Raw genomic sequence first — 13220 nt, forward strand, 5'->3', positions numbered from 1 at the left:
TATTTTTCAATCTGTCTTGCTCCTATTTCTCGACCTCGAGAATGCGGCCTGTCACGAACTTACCGGGTTTGTGTACTAATCGCTAACTGGGCCGGTGGCCCGCGAGTTACTGCAGCCTAGGGGCCGCTTGTGGGGGATGTATATACGTTGGATATCAGAGTGATAACACCGCCCCTGCTCGCGATAACACGTATTACGTGTAGCCATGGTACAGAGCCGATGTACCTAACAGACTCATTCTCATTTGCCTTTATCGTTCTCTTCCGATTCTCGTCATTGATATGATTACGTCTTTACTACTTACCTTTCTCAAAGAATTCTTGTATTTCAAAGAGACTACTTTCGCGCCTTATCGCTGACTGATTGTCAAACAGTTTATCGGATGCTTGGATATTCCGTCGAACCGTCGTTAGATTTCACTACAGTTTCCCTAGTGTCCTGATAATCACATACAAACAATGTATCGTGCGTACATTGTTTTGCGTATGAAAAAAAAAATGAAATTAATGCAAATAGGTTTTAAAAAAACAGCGCAAAGAACCATAATGGTTATTATCCTCCTATCTATTCGTCCAAAGTGATATATTAGTCTATTGGTAAACATGATATACATATACTAACCATACAGCTACTGCGCTACATAAATACAGTCATTACAATAATTGTCAAAGGTAGGGCGCAGTGAAAATGACAAAATTATCAATAACCTAAAAATAACGTATTCAATTGAACAAGTACAGCAGTACGTTACACTGTAGTGTATGCATGGAAAAAGAAAACTATAATAAAAACTCAAGTGATCCTGAAACAAAGCAAAGGAAAGGCCTCCCCGCAACGAAATACAAAGTTCTCTCTGACTCAGTCTCTTACACACAGTACATCGGTACCTGGACTGTTTACAATTGACTCTTGCTTACCGAGCAGAGTGACGAGTCGATTTTCAAAAATCTCAACACCCTCTTAAAATATCTCTGACAGTTAAAACCTATTTCAAATCTCCCGCTCTTTCTACCGTATACGCACTCTGTCATCATAACAAGTCCGTAGCTGTTTTATATACAATCTATTCAAATTAAAAGAACTGCTCGACCGGTGCACGCGTCGAAAGACACCATGAATGGAACCGATCGCACGTGTCGATCGTTTAACCATCGACGATCGATCATTGATACGTGAGAGAGACGTTCGTTTACATTTGCCAAGCGCGACTCCATAACAGCATAACAGCCGCGAGCTCTCGTTTATAAAACTTCACCCGTACTCGATTCGTTCGATCCAAGAGGACCCGACGGTGCGATCCAGTTAGTGTCACGCGAAAAGCTATTTGATTTTTCATTGGATTTCGCGAAAGAGGATCGAGCCGACACAAGGGGAAGGTCGGGCCTTGTTTTAGTTATACGTGATATGTCAAGAATGTGGCAAACTTGCCAAATATTATGACGGTCAACAAATCCATGCCTATTTCCATCATCGTGGCTGCTTATCGGTCCGAGACAAATGTTTTTATGTCGATGAACGATTTCGTAATCGTATTTACGTAAACGCGAGAGACTGGAACTTTCAGATGATACACATCGATTGGTAGAGGCTGCTTTTAAGAATTCGAATGATTGTGACAATTTTAATTTTTCTTTTTCTTCCCTTTCTTACCTCGTCCCACGGCGTTCATTTACGTTAGGCTGCTTTGACCTCTGTGAAAGTCACTGGCGGTCGTCTTCGCTGTATATATATATATATATATTTGGGTGATCTCTTTTTTTTAACGTACCCAGGCTAAACAATCAAGGGCACAGTGTCGGAAAGCTTCACGAGAATCCATTAAGAAATTAACAATGTTTTCTTGGGTGATCTCTTTTTTTTAACGTACCCATCATTTACGTTAGGCTGCTTTGACCTCTGTGAAAGTCACTGGCGGTCGTCTTCGCTGTATATATATATATATATATTTGGGTGATCTCTTTTTTTTAACGTACCCAGGCTAAACAATCAAGGGCACAGTGTCGGAAAGCTTCACGAGAATCCATTAAGAAATTAACAATGTTTTCAGTCAAGTCGAACCTCGTGGACGGACGTTTAGTCGTTATCGTGAGGATGCGGCTTTCTCTGTACACAAGAGTCTCACCCCTCGTTACTGTATATTCATGCAGTATACGAAATTCCTCGAGTATCGTCATACAGATTGTAAATTGTATTTGTGGAATTTTTTTCATTTACCGAAGGTCAAGGCCATTAACATTACAAGGGGGTGGTACAGTCTCGAAAAATACAATCGACGCAGGTCCCGTCTCGCACGCGAATGCGATAGGTCGATGAAAAGTTGCGTATAATTATTTTATAAATGACAATGAACGTTTTTTTGAATACACCCGGTATATGGTTGAATCTTTGATAATCGGATCATTAGCCAAAGTTATAAATGTCTTTACCGAAGCAGTCATTGGCCGTCTTTGCTACAGGGGTCCGGGCTCGGCGTTCGTGGACCGTTAAGGGTCATCCTTGAGGTTACGTGGCACAAGAGTCAGGGTTCATGTAAACTGATGCATTAAATCATCCGAGCGCTCGTCATCGTCTCTTTCCTTTATTTCTCTTCTCTTCAGTTTCACTTCACCTAGTCCATCCGATCGTCATTCCCCGTTTCGCATCGGTGGCTGGCACCCTTCTCATTACTTTGTTTCCTCTTCTTATTCGTATTGCGCTGGCAATTAACTCGAACCGATAGCCAAGACCGTAGCTGACGCTTGGGAGGATGAAAAGTTAACGATAGGCTGATTTATGAAAATTATTTGTTGCAGAAAAACATACATATAAATTCGTTTGATAGAACAGACAAAAATTTTTGTCCAAGACTGTATTGGAATTAACACGTAAAATTGTACGAAGCCGATCGCTGATCTCGTCGACCCGGATCCGCCGAATCGATATTGTGAAAAATGCCTCGAAAAATCACGCCATCGATACAATTAAATCTCGGCGACCTATGATCGAGAAGATCGATTTGCTCATGCGACCGCGATAGATATGCGAGTTATCGTTCTATTTAGCGTACGTTTTGTACCAGGCAACGTAAACATGCGTCTCGCACGAACGGCTATCGTGTCTGGGTGGGAGTTTGCGAATAAAATGGACAACGATAAGGAAACGGATAAGGAGCATATAGGAGTTTATATATATATTTAGATTGGATGTGCAGTATCAAAAATCTTTGTACGATCGCGATCTAATGAAAGGAGAATGCCAAGGGAAGACGATACGTGACGTCTGGTGTAATAAATCGTTAACCTAACGGACAGAGAAAACAAGGTGGATGCGGAGCGACGAAAGAAAATATTTCGAAATCAAGATTATTTACTTAATCCCGTAAACGTTTGACACTTACCATGTGTTTATTTGAGAACCATCGCAAACGGACGCGATACGAACCACATCCGCGTCTACGAGCCCACACGTAACCAAAAGCAACCGTCGCGCACCGTCGATGAAATTTGCCTTTGTTTCCTCGTATGAATTTCTTCTTCGCGACTCTTACGTCCCGATGGAAAAGCATTGGCTCTGCGAGATGACGTCACGGGTTACACAACTTCAGCGAGTATCGTTTATGACAGATACCCTGACTCGGCGTCACCCTATAGATCAGATAGACCGAAGACCTTTCTTTTGTTTAACCTACGCGATCTCAGCCTGGACTACGAAACTTACGTTACGGCACCGCGCATGCGCGTGCGCGCGCAGCACTAGGACTAACATGGCGGAACCTGAGTTTGTTTGCTACGTTTTTTTATACCCCTATTTATTAAGTCACGGTCCATGCACGCTTGGACTATTAATAAATGTTCAATGATCGATCGATCGCTCGCACGATCCTCTTTATTGTTTTATTTGTGATATATATGTGTGCCGTGAGTTATACGTGCCGTGCGGTTTTGCGTAGGTTTATTTCACGGTAGGCAGGTATGCTGTTCGAGGTGTAAATAATTTAATGGCGATCGTAAGGGTTCTAAACGCGACTTTATTTCACTGTCTCGTCTACTACTACGGGCCGTGAAAATCACGTGCGATTGTGTTGGGGGGGGAGGTTTTTATCACTTGGCATTATCATTTTTCGTCCGTGACGTATGGCAACGATTACACGTAGTTGAAATTATCGATATCGCGAATAACTTTGGAATTATCGCGTGTGCGCTCGATAACGATTATCGTACCGTGTGTATGCATTGTCTTCCATTATTTACTAACAATGCACGATGGTCAATGTGACGGATGGGGCAAGTGCATTTGGATTTTATTTAGGAATTTCTTTTATTTCTTTATTACTCGTATGACATTTTCTCGATACAGTTTACTTTTAGACAGTCTTCGACGTGGAACGTGAACGTGAGTCAGGGTCCATGTTCTGAATGTTTGGATGACTCTTGGACTCTTGCTCTGACGCGCTTCGTAACGCCAGTCGATTGCTTTGCTGAAATTTGTTTATTTGGGTAAATTCCCTTTGAAATTTTTGTTTATCTTAGTTTTTGTAATTTTGGAAATTTTCGGGTGACTCAATTATCGCTGGATTTGAGGCTGGATGAGAAACAAGTCCGCGAAGGCGTGTCTCCGTTGGCTGGATGGCTGAAATTTTAAATAACGATTTTTAATAGCCATAATGACGTAAATGGAATCTTGTAAGAATTACGTAACACGGAATGAGGAGATCAATAATATACCAAAGTGGGATGAATTTGAAGAATTATTAATAAAAATTAAAATGATCGTCGAATGACAAAAAATTTTTTCAAGCTTCACTATATATGCTCCGCCCTGGATAAAACCGGATTCAATGATTCTCAACCTGAACGCGTCTTGTACCTGTTGTATGAAGGAGTGCAGGGAAGAAAATAAAATTGAAAAAAAAAATATAATTTTTTTTGTAATTTGAAAATTCCCGCCATTCTCGGTAAGTTTAACGACTCGTTACGTTAATTAATTTTTCATGTCCGTCGCAGCAAGATAAGGCTGAAGAGAGGAGCGTGATAAATGAAAAATCAAGGGAACTGAAAGGATGCTTCAAAATGGCGGCATCGCGGTGGGAGTGAATGGTTCGCTCAGGAAGAATCAGCCACAACCTACCGAACGCTCCGCCTTCGTCCAAACCTTAAAGTAACGAGGCAGAACGAGCGTGCTTGAATTAGCCGCTTCCCCTGTCGGTATGAACCGGGCTTAAGGGTCGGAAAGGGGTGCTCAACTGGGATATTAAAAAAGAGAGAGGAACCATTCGAGAGAAAGTGATACTTTTTTCAACCTGACGTCATTCACGACCACATCGAACGAAGAAGTCGCAATGGCGTGTTGACCATTCCATTCGTATCTCCGTAGGTAGCAGCTGACTTGGAATTCGTCTGTCAAAATATTTTAGCTCCGGTGTTTTAGTCTGCCGCTTATCTCCACGCCGTGAATTATGCTCGTTTCGCTGCTAGCCTCAGACACCACTCAAAAGAAGACAGTAGCATAGTTTAGAGTAGTAAAATGAAAAAATACGCCATTTTTTTTTTTTCAAGATACAAGGATCACTCGACGAGAGAGTAAATGGAATTTTGTAAAATTCCATAAAATTTTTATTCAATGTCTTTGCACCTGTTTTATACAATTTTTTTCAAGTATTTTTTTTACGCGGGAAATTATCCAATTTTAAATATTCATTGTCACGTTTTTGTAGGTTTTCGAAAAAAATTATTCTGCCCTCTTAATGGCGCACGTGGATAGCAAAAGTAACGGTAAGAGCTGATCTGAAAAAAAATTGTTCGATTACATTTTTCCAATAAAATTCTGCACGGCATCCTAATCTCGTATTTACAATTTTCCAAGTCCAATCATTGCTCCACGTAACACGTAATAGGTACACGTGTCAAACTTGTATGTAGCAGTAATTATTACTGCTTTAACGTTTCATGGAATGCCGTACAGCTAAGAATTGCATAAACGTTTTTCAAGCCTCGCGACCGTACAGAGCGGAACAATAAATCAGCATAATACAGAAAACTCAGGGTCTCGTTGACACGTATTTTTTTTTTTTTTAATAACAAAAATGTCATCCATAATAAAAATTGAAAATTGCGACCTCAGCCGTTAAGTAAATTATAATGCAAACGTCGAATATTTAGCTCAAGGAATCGATCCGGGCAAGTTTCCATATGTATATTTGTCGTTACATAACGTACCTTGGTGCAGCCACGTTGTGTATCCCAGTTAAATATAAAAGGAGCTTAGCCCACGCGATTTACCCACAGAAATTTACAGTCAATATTTTATAGCACCTGTCATCGCGATCGACCTATTAAATCTATTCCAGTCTCGCGTGTCTAGTACCACGTCCCTGATATTGTCCTAGGCAAACCATGCGTTACCTTTATTGTACCTGGAAAACTCGCATTCAAATTTATAGCCAAGATCCCGGAAACACTTTTGCTCAACCGCTCGATCTTTTAGGTTAGAGAGGATTACAGTCGGTGTACATAGGTACTGCTGGTACTAAGCTAGGCTTCCTGGTGAAATGTTTGTCTGTCCGTCGTCCTGGCAAACCGTGAAAAATAACAAACACAGTCCCGGATCGTGCCTTAAGTACTACTCGAGGAAAAGTGCCACGGAGCTTTATAGGTTAAACGTGCGCGCGCAGGTCGGCCATGTTGCTTTACTGATGTCCGTCTGACAGGTTTGTCTGCTCTTTACGTTTTGAATATTACATTTTAATGTTACAGAGTTTCAAGGTATTTTTGCGAACGTGATGACGTTATGCTTGTTACGTTCGTGTGTCGTTCAGGTCATTTAGGTTATTTAGAATAGAAAAATACGTAACTTGGGGAAACTTTTAGTTGGGTAACCGTTAATTAATCGTGGCTGCGCGCGCATGTTGGTTTACTTTTCTCAAGCAATTAGCTGCTTTTTAATTGTCAAATTATTAATTACGCTCGTAGCTTTAAACTGCTGTGTAGATAAGTGTTATTTTTTAACCTTGCTTAAAGTGACTTCTTACGTTTAAATAAGTTAGGCTCCCTTTTTCGTTATGAATTTCAAGTCTAACCTGTTTTTAGTGACATTTCTAAAGTTCTTAATTTTTATTATGAAAAAACCTTGCTTTCTTGCTGTGTACGTAGCTTTACTATTTTTCTTTTTTTTTTTTTCCTAACAATATTCCCTACCGTTCTTCCACGTGCAAAACACTCAGTTCCGTTAGGCCTAGCAGTACTATAGTCCACACCGTGTATTCTAACGGGTGTAAAAAATATTCTATCCCAATGTCCATTTTTGTTTAGTTCAACGCAATTAGCTAACTTTTGTAAATTACCTGATTTTTTGAAAAAGTTGTTAATCGTAAAAAAAAATGGAGGCAAGGTACACTATTTAACGAAATCTCAATTAACCCACGTTTTTACGTATATCACTTCACGTTTTGTCAAGCGTTAATTAAAATCAACAGCGGGGTCGAATATACGCGTTTACATCAACGTCCAGCGTTCACCGGGCTACGGAATCGGTCTTCCTCGTAACTTCCGCTTCCGGTTAGAAAAGTTTTCGCGACTCACGTAAAACTGCTTTTCACGCTGGCCAATCGTGTACTGAGCCGGAGGCAGCTCTCGCGGCGACTGATTTCATGAAATACCCAGTGATAATGCACCAACACTGCTGGCTACCGATATCTGGCACATGCATGAGTTCTATCTTGCAGCGTGCATTGGAAAATGGCGGTACTTTCATACCGGTAGCAGCGATACGAACTTATCTTATTTTCGAATGCATTAATATCCTCGTTTTGAAAAATTGGTCTTACGAAATTATTTTGGATTTTGAAAAAAAAAAAAAAAAAAAAAAAAAAAAAAAAAAAAAAAAAAAAAAAAAAAAAAAAAAAAAAAAAAAAAAATTTTATATTCCATTCCCATTGCCCATACTTCAATGTATTGGAACTGGCAAAGAAATACTTATGGACGTAGCTCACGTGTCACTTTACGACGTCACTTAACGAAACGTTCGTACGGATGCCTTAAGGTGCTATCATACGTGATAAAGAGAGCTTCTGTTACACGATATTTTCATACGTGTATTATTCGTATACGACATTTATCGCTGTAAGTAATATGGCTTGGGCGAATAGGAGCCTGGCGAATTGGGTTGGGTTGAATGGTTATGAAGAATTACATTGGATTGTTATTCGAAGAATTAGACGTCATTTTTTTTTTCAAATTTTTTTTTTTCAAAATTTTGTTTTCTCACATCATCGTACACGCGCTCGTTTTCTTTTCGTACGTGCGAAATCGTATAATGAAAAAAAATTTTTTTTCCAAATTCGCTTTTTTTAGGAGAAGGGGAAATTTTCAACAATTTGAGAACCCCTGCGTGCAACTAGTTCAGATAAGGTATCGGAGCCCAGCATACAGCGATAGCGCTTCGCAACGCATTTACTAGCAAATGGCTAACAGAACGAACTATTCCAGTCTACGTTACGCTACCGGACGACCACTAAAGCCACGTAGTTGTTGGTGTGATTAGATTACAAATTATTCCTTCGCGTGGAGTCGTTATCACTGACGCGTCGGTTATTTGTTATTTTTATTTTTTACAAAAATCGAACGCGTCAATAAACCGCGTCTTTGAGGAAAAAAAAAAAAAAAAAAAAAAAAAAAAAAAAAAAAAAAAAAAAAAAAAAAAAAAAAAAAAAAAAAAAAAATTAAAACTAGGTCTCGAAAATTGCATTCAAAAATGGTATATACGTATCAACATTTTTTTTTGGAAAATTTCAAATTTTAACCCGCGTCCTACGGAATTCAATATATGCCACAATCTCAAAGAGCAATGGTCCAGCTATAGCGTCCCCATAAAGTACTACAGTTAATACCCGACTGATAGGGTAATCTCTCAGTGGTAGAGATTAGCCAAGGACGCTGAGATAAACCTCAGCCATTGTTACAGAGACCTTCTCTTACTTGTTACCTCACGAGCGTAAGTCCATGATTTTTAGTGCGCGGTTGACAGTGACGTCACGAAATACCACAGGTTAATCAAGAGGACTAGATAGGATCACGTATATGGGAAATTGTCATAGGTGCAACTTTTGAATTTCCCGCCGTTATTCCATCTGGCCCATATTTGACGTGCATACACGAGTGGCACGTAATGGCCTATCTTTTTATTCTGAGAATCGGGGTGGTGACGAATTTTTTCATTTTTTTTCCCCTCTACATACCTACCACACCTGGAGGGTGGCATAAGGGTGGTTTCGTGTCTTCGTAAACTCTCGTTCCTTTTTTTCCCTTTATTTTCGGCGTTTACGCGTGACAGCTGAACAACCCATGTCCCGGCACGTTGCCGGGCCCTGGCAGTGATAAGACGGTAAAAAAAAAGAAAGGCAGTTAGTTTTCCAGTTTAGGTGAAGCGGAAACGGCGACTGGGTTTTAACGTGGTGGTGGTTGGCACGCCTGACTTCGACAAGTACGCACTCTATGTGACCGCTGTACTTTTTTTATATGCGGGTGCTATCTTCTGCCATGGACGAGGAATACCGGTGGGCTCTATACGTTTATTATGGCTGGTTCATATGTAAATTGTCATGGGTAAAAAAAAGGAATCGTGGAAATTTGTTTTTTTTTTTAGGTAGGTTGAACCGTCGAGTTATCGTCGGTTTAAAACTTTTCAATTGACCATGTTGGCCACCTTGCCTCGTGTAGTCATCCCTTAGGAATAAAAAGATCCGCCCTGAAAAACGCCCCCTTAGTCGTTTTCTCTTATCTGCCTGTACCAGACGCGGACTGTCAAAACATAATACATATTGGTTGGCTGCACTGCGTACGACCACTTGTTTCGGCTATTTCCAGTGACTGCTGTTTTATGTTGTTTTTATTCTTTCTTTTTCTTCCGTTGCGAATATACCCGGGGACATGGTTTTTCGTATGACAATGCTCACTGTGAGAACCACTGTTCTGCCCTGGGGTATTATGGGGGGCTTTAAAAGGAAACCGTAGGACGGCCAAGAACACTGGAGGTATTATAACAAACTGCTGCGCGATATTTTATGAGTTCCATAAGGAAATGTCGTGAGGCTGATTGTTCCGTGTGTACCGACGTTAAGGCGATCGACGTAACGCATGCGCGCGCAGGTGGCCGTTAGACTGGATTTGGAGGTTGGTAAGGTGTTTTGGAAAAATTGTACCAAATTTTGGTGGAAGGTTCGAAGGACGATTTTGAAAAAAAAAAATTTTTTTTGGAAAGTAAAAATTTTTATTTGAATTTTTTATCGATACGCACAGGTACGCGCGATCGGATGCTTTTATGCATATGCACGTATTTTATACGGCTGTCGAGCGTACGTGATTCTGTGAGCTGAGGCCATCTGTACTTTATGCGTGGAACTGTAATCGTGCTGTTTTTTTTTTTTCTTTATTCGATATTTAGTATCTGTGTACGACCGATTGAAAAATTCGCGTCGCTACGTATTGTGGATTCTTGCGGTTGATAACGAATGCGCGACGGATCCTCTTTGAGAATTTAATTATTCTCACTGGTAGTACTGTCGTGGGTATTTCTTTTCCCCCCCGTTTATATAACTATTATTCGGGTCTTTGAGGGAAAACTTTTTTTTACTTTGCTCTCCGGTATTGCAACCGGGTCGTAAATTTATAAGGACCGTGCAACCAAAGCACCCGCCGTAAAATAATAACGAGGCAAATATTGACCATCGTCTTTTCCCAGGCTTCGCTTTCGTTTCTACGTCCGAATATCTGTGAAAAGAAGGATTCTCGCACTCTTCGCACCTTACGGCCCCACTAAGCTCGGGGATTTCCGCAGTGCGTCGCACCATTATCCGTCCATCCGAATCCATCCGCCATGTTGGTTTTCCTACGGCAATTAAATAATCCTGGGATTTCTCAAAATATGCCAAATTCACGATTAACGTCTTACTTCCATTGGTTCGCCTGAATTCGGAATTTTGGAAATTTTGCAAAATTTAAAATTTAAAAATAAAATTAGTTTGGCTGAATTCGGAATTTTGCAAATTTTCCAAAAATTTACTTAACTCGTTCGTCAGAGTGAAAAGCACGTGTCGCACGGATAAAATCGCATAAAGATTAGACTTTTTACCCTAAACCGGAAGTAATCAATTATCATGAGAAAAAAAAAATAAAAATATTTTAGTTAATTAATTAATAACATTTTTCTTGGTTTCGTCTTTTTTTTTTCTCTTCATCCGAAACAACACGTGTTTCCAAGGAGCGAATCATGGGTTTGATAACAAATAATAATAAGAATTACTATCCGGCCCAGGACATGGGCAATGGACGGTCATGCTGGTATAGCTAGGGGGCAGATCGCGGGAGGTTCTCTCTCTTTTTTCTTTTTTTTTTCTTTCTTTCTTTTACTAACGTCGATTTTGTTATCGCGCCTGGCCAGGAGTCCGGCAACAAGACCGGATGTCCGCCCGCGCAGGATGTGACGTCAGTACTTCGGAACACCCAACCAACGGCATCGTCGCCCTGCGCAACAGCGCAAACATTCCGACGTCTTGGCGTCGCCTGTATATACGCGTGTACGTTTCCTCCAGGTACACGTGCCTCCCTTTTCCCTTGGGCGAGTCCCAAAATATCTGTCAATCTGTGGGACGTATTGGGTCCGTTTGAAAAAAATAATTTTTCTACGTTCAAAAATCACTGGGGGTTGTCCTTTCCAAAATTGAGATCAGGCTGGTTAATATATGTATATATAAAATTTGCTTGGGTCACCCTTTATAAAATTTCTAATGACTTTTTATTATTTATCGGCATCAAAAGGCCACGTGATTAATTGATTCCTATGATTTTGCACTTATGAAGTAATTGATTGATTTGCAATTTTTTGGAAAATTTTTTAAAATTATACACCATTTCTCTACCGTACCAGTGTTTGTTATGACTTTTAAGGATCTTAACGGGTATAGGGTGTCATTTGTTTACTTTAACGGGTATTCTGGATTTTGACCCAATTTTCTTGTCTGCTCAGCCGACCGTAGCTCTTTGCTTTTTGGAATCGCGCTCGAAAGCCGCAAAAACAATATGGACGCGTCAAGTGGTTTTGACTTTGTTAATCCGTGCGAAAAGTCAAAAATCACTTCTCCTCGTGCTTTACCACAAGCAAACCTACGAAAATGTACCTTTAGCGTGAATTGGGTCGGTTAGGAAAAATTTTGAAAATTTTTCACGCAACCCAAAAAAAAAAATTTTTTTCCAAATTACCAAATCGCTCCTGCACGCGGTTACGGGGTCGGAATATTCATAAATCTTGAAGCCAATTATAGCCGCAGTCGGTTAACATCCCCATATATTATTATTATATACGAAGCGACAAAAACGTTTAGTGACATAAAATAATATCTGACCGAACTAATAAGGGTTTTCTCTTCCAGCTGCGAGTCTTACAGTCTGAAAACTTTCTTGGGCCTAATATCCCATTACGAGGTATACCGCGTACCGCTTACGACCTATGACCCCAAACCGACTGATTTACTGTTCCCCTTTCACCCCCTTCCCCTCACCCGCCCCTCTTGCGGGACGTCAGGACCCTTTTTTCTACGACGCCTTCTATACCAAGCCCGAGCTGGTGGGGGTACCCGCCCCTTGAATCCTTTTCGACCATTTATCCCAAATGAAGTCATGCACGATTTACAAAACTATCGATTACGTGAAAATCGAATAGTTCTCGATTTACACGAAAATGACCTTTTTTTTAGGGGATCATTTTTTTTTTTTTTCTTTCGTTACTCATTAACCCCGTCCAAGCCACCCTTTGGTGGTGTCCCTCGAAGCGTTATCATTATGATTATCGAGACTGCAAAAGTTGGCATGACCCGAGGGAAATTTTTGAAAAATTCGAGAAAAAACGTCACGTTTTTTTCTCTCTTTATTTTGGGTGGCGCTTAAATTGTCAGAAAAAAAAAATTTTTTTGAGCGCCGAATTTTCCAACCCTCCAGTGTCCTGCTGAGAATCATTCGAGAAACTACACCTCTCCTATTACGCCACGCTGTCTGCGTTACGTTGTTCGCGACTCGAAGCGGCTGAAAACTGTCAAACAGAGAAACTACGACCTGTTGAAGAGGATAAGGGCTGCGCAGGGTCCATGTCCTGGAGAGGAGCCATAAGAAAGGCGATCCTGTCTAAAGTGGGACTGAAGTGAAAAAAGGGTGGGGGGGGGGGAGGGGGGGGAAAAAAAAAAAATTTGGAAAACC

General features: G+C 40.6%; 1 protein-coding gene across 3 annotated transcripts in view; it reads left to right on the top strand.

Moving 5' to 3' along the window:
• The window catches only part of LOC107263966 (box A-binding factor), a 43244-nt gene that overhangs the window by 223 nt on the left and 29801 nt on the right, over nt 1–13220 (top strand). The window lies entirely within an intron of this gene.

This window comes from Cephus cinctus, unplaced genomic scaffold (genome assembly GCF_000341935.2).
Source record: "Cephus cinctus unplaced genomic scaffold, Ccin1 Ccin1_scaffold0168, whole genome shotgun sequence".
NCBI classification, from domain to species: domain Eukaryota; kingdom Metazoa; phylum Arthropoda; class Insecta; order Hymenoptera; family Cephidae; genus Cephus; species Cephus cinctus.